The following is a 26,354-nucleotide window of genomic DNA, read 5'->3' on the forward strand; positions in this document are numbered from 1 at the left end:
TTAAATTCATATTCAGTCTCTGGTTGGGTTTATAGAAAACTGAAGTGAATGGGCGTTTCCAGCACATCAAAACAAAAGAATGGTCTGGTCTTTATTCTCCCTTTCCTCAGTGCCCTGTCTGTCTATAGAGTGATGAGACATTGCAAATAACATAAATAAAAAATGAAACCAAAACAAAAATCCTCAGTATTTCTGCATAAATATGATATATTTTTAAACAAGTACCGTTTTCCTTTTTTCTTATCTATATAGGCATGCTTCAGGTGGAAGTGGGGAAGAGAAGAAAATGAAAGCAAGTAGTTCTTGGTAATGTTTCTTCTGTTTTGTATATCTGAGAAGGATCACTGCTTTATTGGAAATCAATTCTTCCTTGTCTTTATTGTCTTCATTAAACCTGAGGAGGAGGTTGAATAGGGCTGTGTGGCCATATTTTGTTGTAGAACCATTGTGTTCCCTTACAAATAGTGCCTTACTAATTCTGTTTAAATGTCTACCATGAAAGAAAGTGGCAGGTTCTAGTTGAGGGGGCTGTTAAAAAGTGTTTTTAAAAAACTTTACCATCATATTTTTCATTAATGAAAGACATTAAAAATAAGTTATCAGAGTTGATGTATTCCCCGAATTGTCCCCATGTTTTTTGGTGCTAAAAATAATTGAAATAAATGGTTTAGTATTAGTTTCTAAAATACCAATTGTCTTTTCAGCCGGTTCTGCCACAAGTTGTTATGTACATGTGTTTGTTATCTCTTTTTTTTCCACTTTTATTTACATACAATTGACATAATACAATTGACTTATATAATTGTATAAGTTTAAGGTGTAGAACAAAATGGTTTGGTATATGTATGTATTGCTAAAAGATTACCATAGTAAGTTTAGTTAATACCCATCACCACACAGTTACAAGTTTTGCTGTCTTTTTAAAAATCTAGGTCTATTTCTTTCATTTAGTAATGCAAGATTTATTATTCATTTTTATGTGGCCGAGTCAATCCTACATTTTGCTAGAATGTTAATTCCTCTATGAGCTATTTTCATGGTTAATGTGGATCATTAATTTGACCATCTAAATATATTATCCATCATTGAATCACAGAGAATCAGACTTCCTTAGACTTGAACGGGTGCTTAGAGATTGTGCAGCCCATCTCCTTTATTTTACAAATGAGGATACTGACCCAGAGAGATTAAAGTGGCATAATCAATTTCATAACACTCTTTTCATGGTACCATGATGCCTCTCAGAAACGAAAATAATTCAAGAGCATCATGTCCCATATACATTTACAACTATACTTTGTATGTTACAGGTAATACATGCTTTAGAAATATTCCAAGCGTATACCTCATTTGTTTGAAATATGGAGGAGTGTTCTTAGAGTTAAAACTGCTAGTATTCATATGTTGTACTACAAAGAAGAAATAGTTTTAGAAATTAAAACAAATTACATTTTTTAAATTTTGGTATCATTATTCTACAATTACATGAGGAACATTATGTTTACTAGACTCCCCCCATCACCAAGTTCCCTCCACATTCCCCATTGCTGTCATTGTCCATAAGTGTTGTAAGATGTTGTAGAATCACTACATGCCTTCTCTGTGTGTACAGCCCTCCCCATGCAACCCCCCCCACATTATACATGCTAGTCATAATGAACCCTTTATCCCCCACCCACCTTATTCCCTCCCTTCCCACCTGGTCCTTTTCCCTTAGGTAACTGTTAGTCCATTCCTGGATTCTGTGAGTCTTCTGGTGTTTTTGTTCCTTCAGGTTTTCCTTTGTACTTAATACTCCACAGATCAGTGAAATCACTTGATACTTGTTTGTCTCTGCCTGGCTTATTTCACTGAGCATAATACCCTCTAGCTCCATCCCTGTTGTTCCAAGTGGTAGGATTTGTTTTCTTCTTACGGCTGAATAACATTCCGTTGTGTATAGATACCACATCTTCTTTATCCATTCATCTAGTGATGGACACTTAGGTTGCTTCCATTTCTTGGCTGTTGTGAATAGTGCTGGGATAAACACAGGTGTGCATTTGTCTTTTTCAAATGGGGCTCCTGCGTTCTTAGGGTAAATTCCTAGAAGTAGAATTCCTGGGTCAAATGGTATTTCTATTTTTAGCTTTTTGAGGATCCTCCATACTGCTTTCCACAATGGTTGATCTAGTTTACATTCTGACCAGCAGTGTAGGAGGGTTCCCCTTTCTCTACAACCTCACCAACATTTGTTGTTGTTTGTCTTTTGGATTGTGGCAATCCTAATTTTGTGGTTTTAATTTGCATTTCTCTGATGACAAGTGATGTGGAGCATCTTTTCATGTGTCTGTTTGCCGTCTGAATTTCTTCTTTGGAGAAGTGTCTGTTCAGATCCTGTGTCCATTTTTTAATTGGTTGATTTGCTTTTTCTTTGTTGAGGTGTGTAAACCCATTATATATTTTGGATGTCAACCCTTTATCGGATCTGTCATTTATGAATATATTCTCCCATACTGTAGGATGCCTTTTTGTTCTATTGGTAGTGTTCCTTGCTATACAGAAGCTTTTCACTTTGGTGTAGCCCCACTTGTTCATTTTTGCTTTTGTTTCCCTTGCCCAGGGAGATATATTCATGGAGAAGTTGCTGATGTTTATGTGCAAGAGAATTAGAGAATTTTGCCTTTGTTTTTTTTTAAGAGTTTTATGGTTTCATGACTCACATTCAGGTCTTGGATCCATTTCGAATTTACTTTTGTGTATGGGTTTAGACAGTGATCCAGTTTTATTCTCTTACATGTAGCTGTCCAGTTTTGCCAACTGGACAGCTGATGAAGAGGCTGTCATTTCCCCTTTGTATGTCCATGGCTCCTTTATCATGTATTAACTGACCGTATATGTTTGTATTTATATCTGGACTCTCTGTCCTTTTCCACTGGTCTGTGGCTCTGTTCTTGTGCCAGTACCAAATTGTCTTGATTACTGTGGCTTTATAGTAGAGCTTGAAGTTGGGAGTGAGACCCCCTCACTTTATTTTTTCTTCTCAGGATTGCTTTGGCCATTCGGTCTTTGTGGTTCCATTTGAATTTTAAATCTATTTGTTCCAGTTCGCTGAAGAATGCTGTTGGTATTTTGATAGGCATTGCATTGAATCTGAGGATTGTTTTAGGCAGGATTGCCATTTAGACAATATTAATTCTTCCTAGCCAAGAGCATGGGTTGAGTTTCCATTTGTTAGTGTCCTCTTTAATTTTTTTAAGAGTGTCTTGTAATTTTCAGGGTATAGGTCTTTTACTTCCTGGGTTAGGTTTATTCCTAGGTATTTTATTCTTTTTGATGCAATTGTGAATGGAATTGTTTTTCTGCTTTCTCTTTCTGCTAGTTCATCATAAGTGTATATGAAAGCAACAGATTTCTGTGTATTAATTTTGTATTCTGCAACTTTGCTGAATTCAGATATTAGTTCTAGTTGTTTTACAGTGGTGTCTTTAGGGTTTTTTATGTATAATATCATGTCATCTGAAAATAGTGACAGTTTGACTTCTTCTTTACCAATATGGATGCCTTATATTTCTTTGTTTTGTCTAATTGCCATGCTTAGGACCTCCAGTTGAACAACAGTGGGGAGAGTGAGCATCCCTGTCTTGTTCCTGATCTTAGAGGAAAAGCTTTCAGCTTCTCACTGTTAAATATGATGTTGTCTGTGGCTTCATCATATATGGCCTTTATTATGTTGAGGTACCTCCCCTGTATACCCATTTTGTCGAGATTTTTTATCATGAATGGATGTTAACTTTTGTTGAATGCTCTTTCAGCATCTATGGAGATGATCATGTGTTTTTGTCCTTCTTTTTGTTTATGTGATGGATGATGTTGATGGATTTTTGAATGCTCTACCATCCTTGTGTCCCTGAGGTGAATCACACTTGGTCATGGTGTATGATCCTCTTGATGTATTTTTTAATTCAGTTTGCTAATATTCTGTTGAGTATTTTTACATCTATGTTCATCAGGGATATTGGACTGTAATTTTCTTTTTCTATGGGGTCTTTGCCTGGTTTTGGTATTAGAGTGATGCTGGCTTCACAGAATGAATTTGGATGTATTCCCTCCTTTTCTGTTTTTTGGAAAACTTTAAGGAGAATGGGTTTTATGTCTTCTCTATATGTGTTATAAAATTCAGCACTGAATCCATCCGGACCAGGGGTTTTGTACCTGGGTAGTTTTTTGATTTACCACTTCAATTTCGTTGCTGGTAATTGGTCTGTTTATATTTTCTGTATCTTCCTTGGTCAGTCTTGGAAGGTTGTATTGTTATAGGAAGTTATCCATTTCTTCTAGGTTTTCCAGCTTGTTAGCATATAGATTTTCATACTATTCTCTAATATTTTTTTCTATTTCTGTGGGGTCAATCCTGTTTTTTCCTTTTTCATTTCTGATTCTGTTGATGTGTGTCGATTCTCTTTTTCTCTTAATAAGTCTGACTAGTGGCTTGTCTGTTTTGTTTATTTTCTCAAAGAACCAGCTCTTGGTTTCATTGATTTTTTGTGTGTTATTTTATTCTTCTCAATTTTATTTAGTCTTCCCTGATCTTTATTATGTCCATCCTCCTGCTGACTTTGGGCCTCATTTGTTCTTCTTTTTCCAGTTTCAATAATTGTGACTTTATAGACTATTCATTTGGGATTGTTTTTCCTTCTTTAAATAGGCCTGGATTGCTATATGCTTTCCTCTTAAAACTCTCTTTGCTGTATTCCACAGAAGTTGGGGCTTTGAGCTGTTTTTGTCATTTGTCTCCATATATTGCTTGATCTCTCTTTTAATTTGGTCATTGATCCATTGATTATTTAGGAGCATGTTGTTAAGCCTCCTTGTGTTTGTGAGCCTTTTTGTTTTCTTTGTACAATTTATTTCTAGTTTTATACCATTGTGTTCTGAGAAGTTGGTTGGTAGAATTTCAATATTTTTGAATTTACTGAGGCTCTTTTTGTGGCCGAGTATGTGGTCTATTCTGGAGAATGTTCCATGTGCACTTGAGAAGAATGTGTATCCTGCTGCTTTTGGGTGAAGTGTTTTGTTGATGTCTGTTAGGTCCATCTGTTCTAGTGTGTTGTTCAGTGCCTCTGTGTCCTTACTTATTTTTGGCTCATTGATCTGTCCTTTGGAGTGAGTGTTGTGTTTAAGTCTCCTGAAATGAATGCATTGCATTCTATTTCCTCCTTTAATTCTGTTAGTATTTGCGTCACATATGTTGGTGCTCCTGTATTGGGTGCATATATATTTATAATGGTTATATCCTCTTGTACTGACCCCTATATAATTATGTAATGTCATTCTTTATCTCTTGTTACTTTATTTGTTTTGAAGTCTATTTTGTCTGTTACTAGTACTGCAACACCTGCTTTTTTCTCCCTATTGTTTGCATGAAATATCTTTTTCCATTCCTTGACTTTTAGTCTGTTTATGTATTTGGGTTTGAGGTGGGTCTCAGAGGCGTCTTGCTTTTTTATCCATTCTCTTACCTTTTTTCTTTTGATTGGTGCATTCAGTCCATTTACATTTAGGGTGATGATTGAAAGATATGTACTTATTGCCATTGCAGGCTTTAGATTAGGGGTTACCAAACATTCAAGGGTAGCTTCTTTACTATCTAACTGTCAAACTTAACTCATGTATTAAGCTATTATAAACATAATCTGATGATTCTTTATTTCTATCCCTTCTTATTCTTCCTTGTCTGTTCTTTATATGTTAGGTGTTTTATTTTGTTCTCTTTTGTGTTTCCTTTGACTGCTTTGTGAGTAGTTGATTTTAACTTTTTTTTATTTTTAGATAATTATTTTTTATTGAAGGGTAGTTGACGCACAGTATTACATTACTTTAGTTTCAAGTGTACAACACAGTGGTAAAACATTTATATACATAATTCTAGGTTCCAGATATCACCCTACCAAGCTGTTACAATATCTTGACTATATTCCTTATGCTATACATTACATCCCGGTTACTTATTTATTTTACCATTGGAAGTCTGTCGTTTTTTTTTTTTTTTTTTTTTGTGAGGGCATCTCTCATATTTACTGATCAAATGGTTGTTAACGACAATAAAATTCTGTATAGGGGAGTCAGTGCTCAATGCACAATCATTAATCCACCCCAAGCCTAATTTTCGTCAGTCTCCAATCTTCTGAGGCATAACAAACAAGTTCTTACATGGAGAACAAATTCTTACATAATGAATAAGTTACATAGTGAACAGTACAAGGGCAGTCATCACAGAAACTTTCGGTTTTGCTCATGCATTATGAACTATAAACAGTCAGTTCAAATATGAATACTCATTTGGTTTTTATACTTGATTTATATGTGGATACCACATTTCTCTCTTTATTATTATTATTTTTAATAAAATGCTGAAGTGGTAGGTAGATACAAGATAAAGGTAGAAAACATAGTTTAGTGTTGTAAGAGAGCAAATGTAGATGATCAGGTGTGTGCCTGTAGACTATGTGTTAATCCAAGCTAGACGAGGGCAATAAAACATCCTGATTTTAACTTTTGCCTTTAGTTTGTATTTAGTTGTTCTGCTTTCTTTGCTGTGATTTTATTTTCTCTGCTGACATCTATTATCCTTAGGAGTGATTCCATCTAGAGCAGTCCCTTTAAAATTCCTTGTAGAGGTAGTTTATGGGAGCAAAGTCCCTCAACTTTGGTTTTCTGGGAATTGTTTAATCCCTCCTTTGTATTTAAATGATAATCATGCTGGATACAGTATCCTTGGTTCAAGGCCCTTCTGCTTCATTGCATTAAGTATATAATGCCATTCTCTTCAGGCCTGTAAGGTTTGTGTTGAGAAGTCTGATGATAGCCTGATGGGTTTTCCTTTTTTGGTGACCATTTTTCTCTATCTGGCTGCCTTTAATACTCTGTCCTTGTCCTTGATCTTTGCCATTTTAATTATTATGTGTCTTGGGGTTGTCCTCCTTGAGTCCCTTGTATTGGGAGATCTGTCCCCATGGTCTGAGAGACTATTTCCTCCCTCAGTTTGGGGAAGTTTTCAGCAATTATTTCTTCAAAGACACTTTCTATCCCTTTTTCTCTCTCTTCTTCTGGTAGCCCTATAATGCGAATATTGTTCTGTTTCGATTGGTCACACAGTTCTCTTAGTATTTTTTCATTCCTGGAGATCCCTGTATCTCTCTCTGCCTCAGCTTCTCTGTGTTCCTGTTGTCTGATTTCTATTCCATTAACAGCCTCTTGCAGCTCATCCAGTCTGCTCTGAAGTCCTTCCAGAGATTGTTTTTCCTCTGTATTCTCCCTCCTAACTTGATCCTTTAGCTTTTGCGTATTTCTCTCCAGGTCCATCAGCATGGTTATGACCTTTATTTTGAATTCTTTTTCAGGAAGATTGGTTAAATGTATCTGCTTAGGCTCCCTCTCAGGGGTTGTCTTGGTGATTCTGGACTGGATCAGATTCTTCTGCCTTTTTATGGCTATAGAGGTAGTTGTGGGCAGTTTGTGTGTGTGTTAGCTGCAAGAGCAAAGTCCCTTCATGCTTTCTGGTCGCCTTGCCCTCCTCACTGCCTCTGCTGGTTACCCACCCACAGGTAGCAGCTTCCGGTTTTATTTCCTGAGCCGCCATGGGCGGGGCAGCCATCAGGGCATCCCAGGCTCTACAGGGAGTGGCAGGCATGCTGGGTACACTCTGCTGCACGAACTGCGACCTTTAGTGCCTTGTCTCGGCTCCCTCTGTTTGTGTGTGCTGGCGGGGCCTCTGAGTCTGCCCCAGCTGGCTGCAGAGGATTCTCTGGGCAGTTGCTGTGGGCGCAGCTGCTCTCAGGCTGCTCACCTGCTATGGCAGGTCTGCCCCGGAGGGGGGATGGGCGGGAGCCTGTTTGTAGCCGTGAGGGGCCTCACAGCTGCGCTGCCTCCCAGGGGGCTGGAGCGCCTGAATTTCCCCTGGATTCCCAGCTGCTGGGCTTAGTGTGCCGGCATGCTTCCATCCAGCTGTGAGGCCCCTGTCCCTTTAAGACTTTCAAAAATCACTCGCTTTTCTTTTGTCCCAGGGGAGCCGGCTGCAGGGACCTGCTTGCAGCTTTTACTGTTCTGTTTCCCTAATATCCAGCATACCACGCAACGTGTGTCTGTGCTCCCAGTACGGATGACTAGGGCTGGGTGTTTAGCAGCCCTGGGCTTCCACTCCCTTCCCTCTCTGACTCCTCTCCTCCCGCGGGGGAGCTGGGGTCAGGGGTGGGATGCTTGGGTTCCTCCGGGCCACGGTTTGTATCTTACTCCCTTCATGAGGCACTGAGTTCTTGCCGATGTGGATGTAGCCTGGCTGTTGTACTGTATCTTCTGGTCTTTCTTTGAGTAATAGTTGTATTATTTGTACTTTCAAAAATATATATGGTTTTGGGAGGAGATTTCCACTGCCCTACTCACTCCGCCATCTTGGCTCCTATGTTATTTATTTTTAAATTTAAATATAACAAAGTATTTTTCTTTTACAGGTTGGTAAGATTTTACAAATGAATAATCATGTAACCACTACTATAGTGAAGGTACCTAGCTCCATATGTTCTTTCTGCTATCCCTTTTTAGTCAGCCCTTCCCTACAGTCCTAACTAGTGACAACTGATCTGTTTACCCTTCTTATGGTTTTGTCTTTTCCAATATATCATAAAAATGTAGTCATAAAGTGTGTAGCCTTTTGAATCTGTCTTCTTTCACTTGCCACAATGCATTTGATATTCATGCATGTTCTTGTGTATATCCATACCTAACTTTTTATTGCTAAGGAGTATTCTGTTGTATGAATGCCATGGTTTCTCCATTTACCAGCTGAAGTATGTTTGGATTGTTTCCAGTTTTAGGGGAATCTTGGTTATGAATATAGCTGCTATAAACACTGATGCATGGTTTTTTTGTGTGGACTTAAGTTTTCTATTTCTCTTGAACAGATAACCAGAAATGGGATTGCTGGGCCATATGGTAACTCTCTCCTTATAAGAATTGCCAAACTATTTTGCCAGAGTCCCTGTATTGATTTATGGTCTTAACAGCAACATATGAGAGTTCCAGTTGCACTGCATCCTTGGCAACAATTCAGTTGTTACTATCAGTTTTAAAAAAATGGGTTTAGTCATTCTATGATGTATGTAGTGGTATCTCATTAAAGATATGCAGATGGCCAATAGGCACATGAAGTATGCTCGACCATATTAGCCATAGAGAAATGCAAAGCAAAACCACAAAGAGATACCACTTCATATCTACTAGGATGGCTAAAGAGATAACAGTAAGTGTTGGTAGGATGTGGAGAAACAGGAACCCTCAAAATGCTGGTAAGAATGTAAAATGGTGAAGCTGCTGTGGAAAAACAGTCTGATAGTTCCTTGAACAGTCAAATGTAGAGTTATGTGGTTCAGCAACTCCATTCCTAGGTATTACCCAATAAAATGGAAACATGTCCAAACAATAACTTGTCTGTGACTTTATAATAGCATTAGTCATAACAGGCAAAAAGTAGAAAGAACCCAAATGTCTATCAACTCATAAATAGATAATTAAACATAGTTTATACAAAGGGTTTAGATATTGGTAAATGCCACAGCATGGGTGAACCTTGAAACTTCATGCCAAGTGAAAGAATCTAGTTACACAGGACTAAGTACTGTGTGATTCTATTTGAAATACCCAGAATAGGCATATAGAGACAAAGTAAATAGTGGTTGCCTGGAATTGGTAGGGATAGGGGGATTAAAGGTTGATGGTAATGGGTGTGTGGGTTTCCTTTTGGGGTAATGAGAATGTTCTAAAATTTGGGTGGTGAATGCACAACTCTTAAGTATCCATTACATGCTTCGAATTGTATGGTTTGTGAATTTCAAAGCTTTTAAAATTACTAGTTTTAAATGTACAATTCAATTTTTAGTAAATATATACAGAATTGTGCAAACATTACCACAAAACAGTTTTCAAATATTTCTATCACCCCAAAAGATCCTTTGTTCCTCTTTGTAGTTAATAATTATTTCCATCCCACACCAGGCAACCAGTGATTTTCTGTCTCTTCAGATTGGTCTGTTTGGTATATTTCATATGAATGGAATCATGTATCTTTTGGAATCATACTCCTTTTGCCTCTGGCTTCTTTTAATAAGGTTCCAGTTTCTGCATGTCCGTGCTAACACTTGTACTGTTTGTATTTATTATAGCCATCCTAGTGGGTGTGTAGTGATGTCTCATTGTGGCTTTAATTTGAATTTTCTTACTGACCAATGTTGAATATATTTTTACATGCTTATTAGCCACTCCTGTATCTTTGGTAAAATGTGTGGTAAAAGTGCCCATTTAAAAATTGTTATTGTTGACCTTTGAGAGTTCCTTATATATGTTGGCACAAACTTTTTTTTTTGTCAGATAGGTGATATACAAATGTTTTCTTCCAGATGGGCTTGTATTTTCATTCTAACAATGTAATTTGCAGAGCAGTTTTTAATTTTGACAAAGTCCAATCAATTTTTATTACATTGTATTGAAGAAATCTGCCTAACTCAAGGTCCACAAGATTTTCTCCTATGCTTGTGTTTAAAAGTTTCAAAGTTCTACAGTTAGTTCTTTGAGCCATGTGGAGTTAATTATTGTACAGGATGTGAAGTGCAGGTGGAAGATCATTTTTTCTTTTGCATATAGATGCCAATTATTCTAGCACATTTGATGAAACTACTATCATCTCTTATTGAACTGCTCTTGCACCTTTGTTAAAAATAAATTGACAGTATTTGTGTGGGTCTCTTTGTGCTTTCTCTGTTTTCTTCTCTTTTTTGCCTGCTTGTCTTTTTCTTTTCTTTGTTCCCTTCCTATTGGACTCTCTCTCCCTCTCCCAGTTTTCCCTATTATCTTCCTTATGGTGAACTATATTGATTAATATTAATTGAAATTTTATATATACAGCTATAAATATGCAGAATTGTATTTTTTCTCTTCAGGTAAAAAAAATGCCAGAAATGATTAACTTTTTATTATAACCCTTAGTTTTTCTCAGGGAATTTGTGGCCTTAAAGAAAGATGGTGGTCCCTCTTCCCAAACGATGTTTCAGAACTTTTGCAAAAAGAGTTATTTCCCCAGTGTTACAGTTCCTTTAAAAAAGAAATTAGTTACGGTAATTTCAAATTGGTATGCTGAAGGGAGTCAAGAATTCACTCTTTTTTCTAAAATGCCTGTAGTTCATCCCTTAATTATAAGGTTGATTACTGACACTTCTCCCCTAGGCAGCAGTAATGATTACTACTGGATCCACAGATATGAGAAAAAGTTTTTAGAAAGCACCTTAATTTTGTAACTTCTCCAAAGCCAGCTTTGATCTATATTTTTTAACACTTAAACCAATAAAGGAATTAGAATTTTGTATTTAAATAAAAACGAGAGACTTGACAATGAAATCAAGTAATACAAGTGACCAGTCCTGGTTTTGAACCCTACAAAGCACAGTCATATTTTATTTTGGTTTTCTCAGAATCTAGTTTTTCAAAAAAGTGCCCTGATACATTGAAACACGTCTCTTACATAGTTTCTTAGAAAGTTTGTGGGCAAGATGTTTCTTTCATGCTGCTTCAGTTGAAGTTTCCATTGTTTCCATTTGTTTGGAAACACCCTTTTTTGTATTTACTCTTTTTGTTAATGCTATACAATAGTTTGGAGATAGTAGTTCAGAATTCTATCAGCATTTCCTTGCATAATTAAGGAATTTAGTTTCTGTGATGCTAGCAGAGGGTTATTATTAACTGGGAGAATGAAATGAGATTATATAAACCCATACCTGAAATCTCCAGCTGCTTGCTTTTGGCACTTTGCCTGAACTGTGATTTCTGCCCCTTCAGGTTAAGAGATCCTTTCCCCCAACCACAGTCAGTTTCTCTGTTTTTTAAGATGTTCTTAATATTAAAGCTTACTAGTTCATTAGTTTCAGATTTTTTTTCTCATCTCCATGAAACTCTGGATAGAGCAGGGAACTTGGCAGAGACTGTTGTGGAAAATTTGGGCAGAGATAATAAAGCAATGTAATGTGGGCCAGGCTGTGTCATAACACACCTGAGCCTTATTGCAGACCTTTTCTGCCTCCTGCAGCAGTTGTCTTGAGTTAAGAAGCAAACTCGGCTTCTTTTTGGTCCACGCTCAGCTGTTTATGCATATTTCTCAACCTTGGGCTGATTGGATTAATTCTGTCCTTCCCCAAAAAGGTAGCTCTGCAAGTACCTTCCCCCTCCCACATCTTCTCAAGTCTAATTCTCTATACCTAGGAGCTTTGGCTTTTCCTCTTCTTTTCACAGGGTGGGGACTTGTCCTGGGCAAGCCAGCCCTTTGCTTCTCCTGCTCCTGAGAAATGCCAAGATTCTACAGTGCTGACTCCCAACTGCCTTCTCATACCTAGACTTTGGGCTGCTTTCCAGATACCTGCATAAACAAGCCCTTGTCACTGCTACCCATTCCTACCTGCACCCTTTTTCCTCTTTGCCACCCTGTTCCTTTATCCTTCCCTCCCACCTCCACCCTCTCGTGCACAATGTATAAAGAATGGGAAAAGTACTACGGCCAGAAGTCTCTGAGAGAGGCATCAATGGATGAATATTTAGGCAGCTTAGGGCTGTTTCGGAAGCTGACTGCCAAGGATGCCTCTTGCCTCTTTCGGGCTATTTCGGAGCAGGTAAAAGGAAAACAAATGTGTCTTCCCTATACTGAGTTTTCAGAGTTTGAGACATGGCATGGTACTGTAGCTAGAAGACCTGTAACCCACCAAAACAAAACTCCCTTAACCCTTCCCTAGTAAAAACATCAGGTCTATAAGCCAGTTATTACCTTGCTGTGTGCCTTTACTCGTTAGTCCAAATCTGTTGCTTCCTTTTGCTATCTTAACTTTTCTAAGTGCCACTTTGGAATGTAAGGAAGGTAATGGGGTTAAACAATATTTTGAAGTGTATCTTGATCCTTTTCAGCAGCGTTCCACTTCTTTGAAATTTTATGCCTAAGGAAAAATTTATAGGCTGTTCCCCGAAAGACTAGAAAAGCAGGGGGGTGGGGCATTGACAGAATCATCTCCCCTCATTGTCACTAAAGGAATCACAAATTTTAGTGAGGACTTAATTCCCTAATTTCCTACATATGTTCTGATTAAGGAATAATGAAGTGTCCAGTTCATAGTCTTAATTTAGAAGCTTCTGTGTCAAATTAATGCTGACAGTGAGCTGGTCTTTCTATTTTTTTAGTTGTTTTGCAGCCAGGTCCATCATTTGGAAATCAGGAAGGCTTGTGTTTCATATATGAGAGAAAATCCACAACCTTTTGAGTCTGTAAGTAGAATACATACCTGAGCGAGAGCTGTGGATAGAGTACATAGCATGTGGGAAATGAATTTTGAGCTTCTATGTATGAAAATTGTATCATTCTCTCAATAGCAAATATTAATTTCCAGCTGGCTTCCTTCCCCCTGGCTAGCCATGCTTCTGGACCTCCTTCTGTAATTAGACTGTTTTGTACTCCAGTTAAAAATTGAGAAGAAACAGTTAATCTGTATACTTCCAACTACTTTCTCCCCCACACCAAAAATTCCCCAAAAGTTAACATTTTGACTGCTGTTTTTTATTATCCATACCACTGTTTTCTTGCACAATTAATCATAGTTCACAAAGGTTTGGCTATGTAAGTGTATATTTAAAAATATGTACAAATACAAATCTCCTCTGCTTTAATTCTGTGTACAATGCCCTTCAGCCAACCAACTTAATCTTATAAAACTCAATTGTAAGGAAACAAATTAGGAAACCTATTTTCATGTGACAAATTGGTAATTGAAGCACTGTAACTAATGTTTGACTTTAAAACAACTTAGAAGACATCTTTGAGTATGTTGAAGCGTTTGAATTCTTGGAACAAAATAAGGTTTTATCAAGGCGTTTTTTGAATTGTGTCTTTTGTGTGGCTGTTGGGTGTTGTGTGTTCTTTTTTTTTTAATATGTTTAGTTTTTCCAGTACTATATGTTTTCTTCTGATTATATTTTGGGTATTTGCCTGCTGTTCGAGGTTTACTCTAAATTTTCTCAACAGGTTTTGGTGAATTTTAACACTACGTAAAGGCTTTTATACTTTAAAGCTTATTACCTTGAAATTAATTACAGTCTTCACCCCACCTGGGGAAGGATTATTTGTGAAATTACTTTAAATGCAAGATGATGGTGTAAAGCAGTGCATCTCAAGTACTTTTGTGCCTACCAATCACCTGGGGATTTTGTTATCATACAGATTCTGATTCAGTAGGTCTGAGCAGGGCCCATAATTTCTGCATAGTTAAACTCCCAAGTGATGTTTGCTGTTGTTTGTGCATGGCATTTTGAGTAACAGAGGTGTGTAAAATTTTAAAACTATGAGGATGAATCTCCAAATAATTATGCCAAGTGCAAGAAGCCAGAACCACCCTCCCACCAAAGTACATACCATACAATTTCCTTTATTTAAAACTCTAGAAAATGCAAACCAATCTATTGTGACAGAAAGCAGATCAGTGATTGCTTGTGGGTCGGTGGGGCTAAGGAGGGGCACAAGGAAACTTGATATTCACTATCAAGATAATCATGGTGGTTTCATGACTGCGTACATATGTCAAAACTTAACTGCATTTAAATATTTGCAGTTTATATGTCAGTTGTACTTCAAAAAGTTAAAAGGGTTTGAGGAAAAATTAAAATTTGATTTCACATCTTGTGATATATTTTCATGGAACTAGTCATATATAGTCCTTGAATTTTTATTTTTATTTAGGTACTTTACATACAGTAAAATTGGCCATTTTAAGTTGAGTGTTACTAGTTTTGGCAATAATATGCAGTCATATAACTGCCACTGTAATCAAGATACCGAACAATTCCATCACCCCAGAAAGTTGCCTTGTGCCCTGGGCTTTTTTGAAATAAATTTCCTTTAAGATTCCTCAGTTTAACTTGGTAAATGCATGTCTCCTGTCAAGTATGAAATTATTCTAATTATTGGGCTTGCTTGATTCATGAAAATTGTCAGGTCACTTAAATAGGAATTTCAAAACTAAAAGGCATACTAGTGGATGAAATGCACAGGTAGTTGAATAAGCCAGGATCAGTTCCGAAGATAATTGTATAGTCCATCTTTTCTCCACTCAAAACTTTGTGTATGTGCAAATCTTCTTGAGATGCTGTGCAAAGTCGTAATTTAATACTGAGATTGTTGATTTGAACAAAAATCCACTGGGGGATAATATTGCAGAATATAATCAGATTTTGGTAATAATATGTAATTGGTTAAGTCAAGATTTTTTTTATTTTTGAAGTACGTAGAGGGATCTTTTGAGAAATACCTGGAACGGTTGGGAGATCCCAAGGTAAGATCAAATATGGGGGTTTACACTTTTCAGAGTATTTGGAATAGTAACCTAAATACTCATTTCAGCTGTGTCACTTTAGCTAGACTCAACCTGTTTTCTTAAGTAGCTAGCTGATTTGAATCAAATAGTTCTTGCAAAAGTTTGGAGACTGGCTACAGACCTATTGTTTTGTGTCGAATAATGAGAATTCTGTGTTAAGAATTTTATCATCCATAGACTAGTAAACGAGTACACACTGGGAACAGGACAAGCCTAAGCCTTTTCACTCTAATCGGGGAGGGGGAATGGTAATGAATGTTACTAGGAGGTTGTTACTTAGAACTCTTCTGATTTGTAGTTATCTTTTTTGTGTGGGAGTAAGATCCATAAACACATTTATTTAAAAATAATGTATGTGATTAGTTCCATAGTTGTGGACTTAAAACACTTGTACTAAATACCCTGCTTACTTCATATTCTTACACTAATTCCATTTTTATTGTGCCTTTTAAATCTTCCATATTAATTGTCCTTGTTAATAACTAACTAAGGTTGTCTTTAGGTCTATTTTTTTCAGACTAAGTTTATGTTAATGATTAACTATCGCAATATCCCAAGCCTCAAAGCAAGTTATAGAAGTTCTTCATCTAAAGTAGTGCTAAGTATCTAAAAAAACAATTGTTAAACTTGGAAAAACTACCTCCTAGCTGCAGAACATTTTTAAAACTTTATGCACTATTTATGTTTAGGAAAGTGCTGGCCAGCTGGAAATAAGGGCTCTTTCTCTAATTTATAAGTAAGTTGAACCTCCTTTTTTTAAAAAAGAGAAAGTGTGTGTATGTGTGTGTAAGATTTCTATTAAAGTCCCCTTAGTATTGGGAAAATTTGAGATTTGATGTATCGATATATAGAATGAAGAGACTAAGGAAAGTCAGTTGGTACAATTTTGGGGTGGAGAACCTCTAGAATTTGTGTACATTTGAAGGGAAGAATAAAGGATTTTAAGAACTGCTGGTATTATAAAATTAGAATATTTATCTTAGAGTTTTTATGTGTTTAACTTTGTGCCTCTTTTGCTTGCATCCTTAATGGAACAGTATCACTTCTAAAATAAATTGGATCTTAAGGACAAAAACATTAGATATTACAATGATGGTATGTGGTTCTTCAAAGAATTACAATACATAAGTGTACAGTGTATCTGGTATTAAAATTTCATAGGGAAATTAAGAAAAGCCTAAAAAGGCTTTTTAGGGAGGTGATAATGGGAAATTTGAGAAACACTGCCCTACTGCTTTTGCAAGTTCTATTTTGGTCTTTAGAACTGTAAAAGCATTTTTGAAAGCTGTGCGATTTTGAAAAATAGCTACATAATGTAGGTTAGAGGTGTAGAAATCTTGTTCATTTGAGAAGTTTAATCTGTTTTGACTCCTTAAAAATTTTTAAGATGGTGAGATGGCATAAACTTTGGTAGGGTTAGAACCCTCTTCTGGGGAGTTAGTTGTTCAAGTCAGTATTTTGCAATCTTCTCCTTTCTTAGTTAAGTCCAGCAATAAGTAGTATTGAAGAGGCATTGGGCAGGCTGATGTCAGTTGTTGGCTTTTAACTCACTGGCACCCGGCTTGTAAATTGGCTTGCTTCTGTTTTTGTGTGACCCTCAGGCTAAGAATGCTTTAAAAATTTCTTTAAATGGTTAAGAAATCAGAAGACTATTTCATGGCATGTTAAAATTACATGAAATTCAAATTTCAGTCTGCATAAAAATAGTTTTATTGGGACACAGTTATCTGCGTTTGTGCATTGTCTCTGGCTGCTTTCAGAGCTACAATGTCAAAGTTAAACCATATGGCATGCAAAAATTGAAATGCTTAGTGTCTGGTGTTTACCAAGAAAAAATTTGTCGACACCTACCTTAAATAAATGGGAGCCCCCAAAACTCAAAAACCTACATACACTTGTTAATCTATCTTTGCTCTTTCTCCCATGTTAAGATACATATATTAAGCAATCCACTGGACTTGACCTACCTTAATTTAGCATTCTTTAGTCTTTTAAACATTTGGATTATTTTATATAAATGAAATATGCAGTTTAAAAGCACAAATACTTGTTCTTACAAGTTTCTCATTTATATACTAAGTTACCTGTTCTCGCCCACCATTGTTTTCTATTCATGTAGACGGGATTTCATTATTTATTGCTATCCCAGAAAACCTCCAATTTATGTCACAGATAACGGCTATGAAGACAAGGTAAGAAGATGAGTGATTGTTTACTAAAATAAACTGAATGATACTGCTGGCTTACCAGGGCATAGGAAATCCTTTTTTTTTTTTTTACCTAATTAATGGAAAAAATAAGCATAGTCTAAATGAGAATTTTCTCTGCTACCAGCCTTTTCCTCTCCAGTCAGTCCTCCAACCTTAGTATACCATGCTTCCAGATAGTTTTCCTTTGTATCTCAAATGTCAATTCTTTTGAAACTTTCCCAGCTCCCCTGGAGTTATTTCCTCCCTTTGATTTCCTCTAACATGACCTGAAGTAATTACAATATTTATCACATTGTATTGTTTTCATTTCTACGTTCTCATTAGTCTGAACAGTGTGCTACTACTGACCAGTAGGGTGCTTGGAAAATAGTAGGTTGTTTTGTTGGTTGAGAACTCTCAACAGGTAAACAAATTGTTCTTCAGCATACAATTTTTATTTCAAGAATATTTTAAGAAAAGCCTTTTATCCTGATTACAGATTTTAAGAAAAGCCTTTTATCCAGATTATTTGATTAGTAAATATAGACTGCACAGTATTTGAGTTTTGTAAGTTGTTTCGTTCCATGGAACAAAATTCAGGCAACATTTTTATTATGGTGAGAGAAGACTGGACACTGAGAGAACTGTTAAGATGTTTAAGTAACCTAGATGAAAGATGTGAACTACACAAATGGCATTAGGAATAGGGGAAGACCAAGTGGGCTGCAATAGATAATTTGGAAAATAAGTATAAATTGGGGCGCATTGTTTTACTAATGGTACTTCCATCTGTTTTACTCAGCAAACATTAATCCTCTGTAGTGTACCATACACTTTACTGGGCTTTGGGGATACCAAAGTAAATACAACAAAATCCTTGCCAGGGGTCTTAAGGGGTTATCAAGACAGACATGTAATAGTTAACTACAGCAAAGTAATACATTTTATAAAGAAGTATGTACAAAGAGCATAGGAAAAAAAGCCCTTCACTCTGCTTGAGTTTAGAAAGTTTCATGGTGGTAGTGACATTTATGGGGAATACCAAAAAATGAGTCCAACAAGTATGAAGGCTATCTATTTAGAGGAAACATATGCAAAGGGATGGAAGCAAGAGATCCTTTGGGACTCAAATAATTGGGTGGGGAGAGGACAATGCTGAAAAGACAGGCTAGAGTTACATGAGGGGTGTTAGAGAAGAATTTGGCTTTTTATTGTAAAGAATAGTCAATTGAAGTTTTCTTCTACTATTTTATTATTGAGCTTTTAAAACATACAGAAAACCTAAAAGTATTTTACAGTGAGCATCCATACTCACCACCTAGTCCGCTGTCAGTATTTGGTGTCCTTGTTTTATCATATATCTATCCCATCTCTGTTTACCAATCCATCTTAATTTTTGGTGTCTGAAATGTACTTTGAAATACATCAGTACAGGTGCCCTTGAACAGTTTTTAAACAAAGGTGTGACATAGTCTGAATTGTTTGAAGAAGAGGAGTGTTAGCTTTTTTATTTTAGCAATTTTACACAGCATTGCCTGAGGAGATTTAGACATTTAGATCTTTATTAGGATGCTTTAGACCTGCAATTCATTTTTTTCCTGGACATTTTATTCTGAAAGTTTTCATATAGAGAAAAGTTTTGAAAGAGTTGAGTAGTGAATATCCATATACCCAGCCCTTAGTTTCTACAGTTACACAGCTCCATTTTCAAATGAGTCCTATACATCTTAGAGATATTATTGAACTAATTAAGGGGAAAGCATCATACATTGGGAGCCATGATACTACAAAAATGCAAGGTCTTTTGAGTATGCAGCCATGAGAATAACATGTATAAATCTCATTCTTGAGCTGATGAGACTCTTACTAGCTTATAGAGAGAGAGCTAATACTTATCAGCATTTGTGTATTTACATGCAAAGGATTGTGTATATATGTCTAATTTGGGAGTGTGTAAGTGTGTTTGTTCATACTGAAACTTAAGAATGGAAAAGCCAGGTGGCAGCAGAGTATTTTTGTTAGGTGACACCTTGATTTGCCTTAAACTTGTACTGTATCTCATTTTAGGCTCTTAAGATTTGTATTTGAATTGTTTGGGTTTTCAAAAATCACTATCAGAGACAGTGAGCATTATCAGTGAGCCTTCCATAAAATATATTCTAGAGCAAATTCTCAGATAAATGCCTAATGGTCACCTTGGTTCCTTTTATCATCTATATTGACTTAACTCTGTATTTTACATAGCTATCCAGTATCAGAGAAAATGCTACTGGAAACTAGCCATCTTCACTCAGCCTATTGGTCTATCTAGAAAGAATAGAAATAAATTAATATATTAAAAACGAAATAAAACTTAAACCTGGGCATGTAGAGTAAAAAAATCAAGTCCCCGTTCATGCTCTTAAATCTCATGCTTTAAACTAGTTTGGGTGGGTATCCCTCTGTATCGTTCTCTTTCTTTGCATTTATTTTCTAAATGTAGATGGGCTCAACTTAACATTCTGTTACTTGTTCTTTTCAAATATCTATCCTCATCAATAATGCAGATCTACTTCATTTTTTCACTACTTTATTGACATTACATCCCACCCACCTACCCCCAACAGACAGACCACCCACAAGTTTATATGAACGAATTATTTTATGTTGGGATACCACCAAGAACATGAAAGCCATCGTGCCTAGTTTTGCCTCTTCTGTCAAAATTGAACTCATTGCTACTTGAATAGAGAAATTGTACAGTCATCTTTCTTCTTTACTGCTTGTTCATCAGTTTTGGAACTGGCAACGTTTTTATTATGTTTTATTAGTTAATTATGTTTAGTTTTATTGTAACTACTCCCTAACAACTACTCTCAGTTATTAACCTTTCTTAGTTTGAGTTCCCAGTTCTAGTCCAAAATACAGAGGCTTCTCTGCTCAAATCTGCTTACTGTTCCTTGTGGATTAAAAAACTCCTCTTAAATGTAAATACCCCTTGGGGTGGGTAAAACTTAAAAAGTTAAACTTTTCTGTGAGTAACTTTAGCTTGACACTTGCCCTCAGTTCTCTGAATTGGATTATAACTGTTGGGATTAAAGTTGTGATCGCAAACAAAAGGCTAGGGAAGAATAAAAAATCTAGAATCAGAGAATTTGATTATTGGGAGAAGTTTGCCCAGGGTAGTGTAAGAAGGTAGAAAAAAAAGTAAAAAATAGAAATAATAAAAGAGTCAAAAATTAAAAAGATAATTTTCTGCCAAGGAACTTTGGTGGCAACGTCTTCCCAGAGAATCACCTTTGGTACTTCAGGTTGCTGATAACCAGAGATATCTTCAAATTAGGCTAAATCACTAAGGATTACATCTCTTACACAAGACACAGGGTTTTGAACAAAAATTCAAAAAGGTTTTGGAGCAGTTTATAAACATATTTCCTCACATGGAACTAGGGAGCATTTTTACTGAAATAATTTGGTTAGGTAACATGGACTTTGAATTGGTGTTCCGGAAAACTAGGAGACAAAGGAATCAACTAAGAAATTAACTCATTCTTTAGCCATCTCAGTGCCTTAATTCATTAAGGAAGTCTCTTTAGTAGTATTGATAGCCTGGTATATTGCTATTTGGTACAGTGGAAAACATATTTAATAAAATTGAAGTCCCTTCCCAATACAGTGGAAAACATATTTAATAAAATTGAAGTGCCTTCCCAATCCCCCATACTCTGGGTTTAGGGTATTTGAGTATTTGACCTAATTTTTCCAGTCATTTTTAGAAGTTAAGCTAAGTCTTTTAACTTCTGGTAGGCTTTCTGTTTTATTTACCCAATTTGTAGAGGTTTCCATGTTTTGCAAATCTGTACATCAATACTTGTTTCTTGTATTTACAAGAATGTGATCGAGGCTTACAGTGAAGTCTGAGCAGGGCTTTCAATTTTAACCTCAGCATTTAAAAGTCACTGTCAAGAAAATCTCTGAGGTATAGCTTGGATTTATCTATGTGTAAATTTTAAAAATCACTTTTATTCAGCTTTATTGAGATACAATTGGCACATTATGCTGGATGAAATAAGAGACAAACACTGTATGATATCACTCATATGTATAATTTAGAAATCACTGTTTTTAAAAAGCAGTTTCTGTTTAGCAACTTAATTTCAAGTAGTTCATGGTTGTAAGATGTGTAACATTCACTTAATTGTTCTGTGTGTGGTTTTTTCTTCAGTTTCTACTCTGCTCTTCAAGTAATGGGCATTATGATTCAGTATACTCAAAACAGTTTCAATCAAGTGCTGCTGTTTGTCAAGGTACTTGAAGACTTTATAAATGTTTTGGTGTGATTTCAGGTGATTTGTTGGCCATCTTTAAATTGAAGGACCCACCATGAATAGCTCTTTTAAAACCCTGTTGATACCTATTGAATTTGTATACTGGTTAATAGCTGTTTACATTGTTATAAAACCACCTTATTTTGATAATTTGAATTTTGGTCATTTCTTCCTTTAGCTATATTGTATGAAATTCTCTATAAAGATGTGTTTGTTGTGGATGAAGAAGAGTTGAAGACTGCAGTTCAATTGTTTCGAAGTAGTTCCAAAAAGAACAGAAACAATGTGACTGGCAGTGAGGATGACCTTACTGACTACAAGAGTTCAACTCAGGATAGGTAATAAAGGGAAAGGGGAAGTCAATCACAAGATCATTAATATTCATGTTTCTATGCATCATCATTTGAAAGTGGAAGGGACCTGGAAGCTTATGCCTTATACAACACATATGAATGTAGGTATATGTGTATTTATAAGGATATACATTTTTTTAATGGGGAAAGAGAAGTTTTACCAAAAAGATAGCCTGTACTGTGAGTTGCTCAGGCTTTGGGGGGTTTGGTGCAAGTTGGAATCTAGTTTTTTTTATTGCTAGAAGGAACTTTAGAACTATCAAATCCCATGATTCTCAAACTTCAGTTGTATACAAATTGTTTAGGGTGCTTGTTAGAAAGGCAGATTCTGGGGCCTACCTTCACAAAATTTGATGTCAGAGTGAAGTTAAGAATCTGCTTCTTTAACAAGTACACCCAAGTATTCAGATGTAGGTAAACTGTGGACCACATATTGACAAAAAACTGATTCAGAACCAGCCCCATCGTTCTTTAGAAGGTAACTGAGGTTCAGAGTGGTTACTTGACACACATCCATCTAGTAAAGAATCTCAGGCTAAGACTAGTTTTAGAAGCTTTTGAATGTCTGCTTTTGGTACCCCTAAGTATGTAGATTGTGGCAGCTATTAAACAGATTTAGTCAAAAACTTACATTTAAAATTGTAGTTTTATATTCTTGATTCCTAGTTCTGTCTGGAAATTCAGATAGGTTTGGCTCCAGTAAGGTATCACATTGTCTTTTTGTCATACAGTTGTATTTCTTGGATGTTTAATGCTTGCGATTATTTTCTTTTTTTGGTAGAAGAGGGTTTTCTTGGGTGTTTTTTTTTTTTAAAGCTTATATGGGAATGCAGGAGGTAGCTGCCATATATCAGGGTAAAAGTTTCTTTTCACTGATTTTGTCTTAAGGGATTCAGGCTTACAGAAACTACAGTAGTAGGAAGTCAAGGTATATTAGTTATCTATTGCGTAGCAATATTACCACAAACTCAGCAGCTTAGAATAACACACTTATCTCTCAATTTATGTGGGTTAGGAGTCTGGGTATAGCTTAGCTGGGTTTTCTGCTTAGGGTCTCACTCTAGTATGCAATGAGGATGTTAGTATTGAGTTCTTACCTGGAGTTTTGACTGGGGAAGGATCCACTTCCCTACTCACATGGTTCTTGGCAGCATTCCGTTCCTTTCAGCTGTAGGACTAAGATTTTTTTTCTGGCTGTCAGCTAGAGGTAACCCTCAGCTCTTTACTACATGGGGCTGGAGAACATGGCTACTTGTTTTCTTAGAGTCATAGAGCTACCAGCAACATAGTCATTACATTCTTATGTTAATGTAATGATACACATCCTATTGGTTAGAAGCAAACTTAGGGAGAGGGGAATCACAGAAGGGCATGATTATAGGGGCCATCTTTAGAGTGTTTCCCCACAGGAGGTATGAAATATAGGAGGTAATCTGAGTATACTTTCAGAAAGGAAGCATAAAGGTAAATGTTGGGATGAAAAAGTATTTGCCTCATTTTTAGAACTGAGCTACTTTAACCGCTAGGTGGTGCTACAGATGTCAGGCTTAAGACTTCTTAGCTTCTGCATTTATATAAAGCTCTTTGTTCTAAATCTTTTTAATTAGGACTGAAGAGTTAGGTGCCTGCTGTGATGCTGAAAATATACCAGAGGAGTACAGTGAAGGAACAGATGAAGCAAAGGTTTGAGATTTTCTAGGGCAAAGAAATTTCATATTCTTGGCATATGGCATCATAAATTAACTCGTTAAGGTCAAATTAAGTGCATTCTAGTTAAATGGGGTGGTGGAAGAGTTGATGTTTTCCTTTGTGGAAGTCTTAATCTGAAAATGTAAAATACATGCTTAATGTTCTCTCTATTTCTATTCTTCAGGAATTGTAGATTTTTTTTTCAAAGTAAACCAAACCCTTGATAAATTTCAGCTCTTTTCAAGTTACATTACAAACCCAATAGATAATTAGTTTGTAATCAGTCTTCTGATGCTAAGGTTTCTTTTCGTCATTAAAAATATAATAACCCTGTTCTGCAAAGAAAATAGTTGATAACCATGGTTGAAGAAACAGGAGAAATGTTACCATCTGTATAGGCATAAAATCAAGCAAACCTTCCATTTGTAGGACATTATTACAGTAATCACTGTGCATACTTCAAGTGCTGATAATTTGCAGAAAGAATTGAACATAGTGAAATTCTCAGAAGTAGAAGAGTAGAAGAAGGTAATTCCTTTGGAAATCATAACAAATTTTGACGAAAGCAAACTTTTCAGATTTTTTCCCAGCGATTTTAGGATATAGAAACACTTGCACCTCTGTGTGCATATCAAGATGAGACTCGTTGAATATTTGTGACTGAATACTTAATGCTGGTCTGTATTGCTTTGATTTATAAATATGTCATGTCTTGAGTTGTTGGCTGCTTTAGACAAAATTTCCCTTCTGCCATCTTTTTAGATCATTTGCATAATTGCTGCTTTAGTTTCCTCACCTTTCAGATGCAATAAATAAAATTTATTGTGGCATACATTTATTCTTTTAATAAAGAAGGTATGGAAGCCATATGTACATAATTTTTTAAAAAAAAGAAAAGGAAGGAAAAGAACCTAATTCTTCCTTCTTCATAGAAGGAAGACTTAAGCTAAGGATGGGGAGTTTGTAGCATGATTATTTTTATTTTAGTCTCCAGGAAACCAGTCAAAGATGCCCTTCCCCTACAAGGTGCTCAAAGCCCTGGATCCGGAAATCTATCATAATGTAGAATTTGATGTTTGGTTGGACAGCATAAAAGGTAATGACATGTCAACAGAATACTTTTGAATCCTGACAGTTCCAGGAGAATAATTTTGCAGATTGTTTCTAACAAGAGATGTTATTAGATGTCAATGCACTGTTATGTTAAAAAAAAAAACCAGCCTGGGACTTTTTAGCTTAATACATGGTTTAAATCTAAAGAGGAAACAAATAAACTTAGAAGTGAGGATGGATCTTGGAATCTGATGTTTATGTGGGACATCAACTTTGCAAAGACTGTGTGGTGATAGTGTGTAGATAGCTAGGACTACCAGACACTTAAAACTGGAAATAAGCTTATTTAAATTGTTAAGACTTCCCTCATTGATAATACATCAGATGTCTGCAAACCATGGCCTGTGGACTAAATCTGACCTGCCACCTGTTTTTATGTGTTCCATGAGATAAGAATGGTCTCTATAATTTTAAGTGGCAGGAAAACTTGAAAGAACAGTGTATTGTGACACATGAAAATTAAATGAAATTTAGATTTCAGTATCCAAATGTCAGTGACAGCGTTGAGTAGCTGGAACAGTCTTTGTGGCCCACAGAGGTTAAAACATTTACTATGTGGCTCTTTACAGAGAAAGGTTGCCAACCCTTAAAATAGGTCATTGTTTTCTCCTTTTTAGGTAACTAAGTTGATCAAAGTAATCCTTAAGTTCTGCCTTCAATGTAGCCCTTAATGTTTAATATTCAACAACTTGAACTTTGCTGAACCTAGCTATTGTTAACAATCTAGAATGAGGTTATGACCTCATGGAACACAAAATGTTGTTAACAATAAGAGACTACTTGAGGAAGCTGTGTAGTCATACTTGTTTTACCTTTTTTCATTTTTTTTTTAATTGAGGTGTGTTACTTCCTGGTGTTTGACCAATTCTAGGATTATAACCTCAAGTTTCCACCTATTTGTGTTTTGTAGAACAAAAATATTCTGGCAGGTGTCCTTAAATTGATAGAGAAAAACCCATGAAGAGGAATAGAATGACTCATTAAAACTTTTTAAAAGAAACTTAGCTTATAGTGGTAGCATTATCAAAGACACTGATAAAATTTACAAAATCAAATGATGTAGAGCACTTGAGCTTGAATCTTCATTTTCTCTTAATAGAACTTCAAAAACCGAATTACATGGAGTATGCTGGGAGACTGTACTATTTGGGAGACAAGTGTCAGGTTAGTTCTTTCTTTAAAGAATTAGTAATATGTTTTTCCAAATAATTTGTGGCTATAGTTATTAATATAAAGTTTAGAAAACTAATTTACAAAGTGCTCGAAAAATGTGCC

At 36.0% G+C, this 26,354-nt stretch overlaps 1 pseudogene; it reads left to right on the forward strand.

The window, feature by feature from the left end:
- The window catches only part of LOC130682317 (putative bifunctional UDP-N-acetylglucosamine transferase and deubiquitinase ALG13), a 77,510-nt pseudogene that overhangs the window by 16,983 nt on the left and 34,173 nt on the right, over positions 1 to 26,354 (forward strand).

This window comes from Manis pentadactyla (genome assembly GCF_030020395.1).
Source record: "Manis pentadactyla isolate mManPen7 chromosome Y unlocalized genomic scaffold, mManPen7.hap1 SUPER_Y_unloc_5, whole genome shotgun sequence".
Classification (NCBI taxonomy): domain Eukaryota; kingdom Metazoa; phylum Chordata; class Mammalia; order Pholidota; family Manidae; genus Manis; species Manis pentadactyla.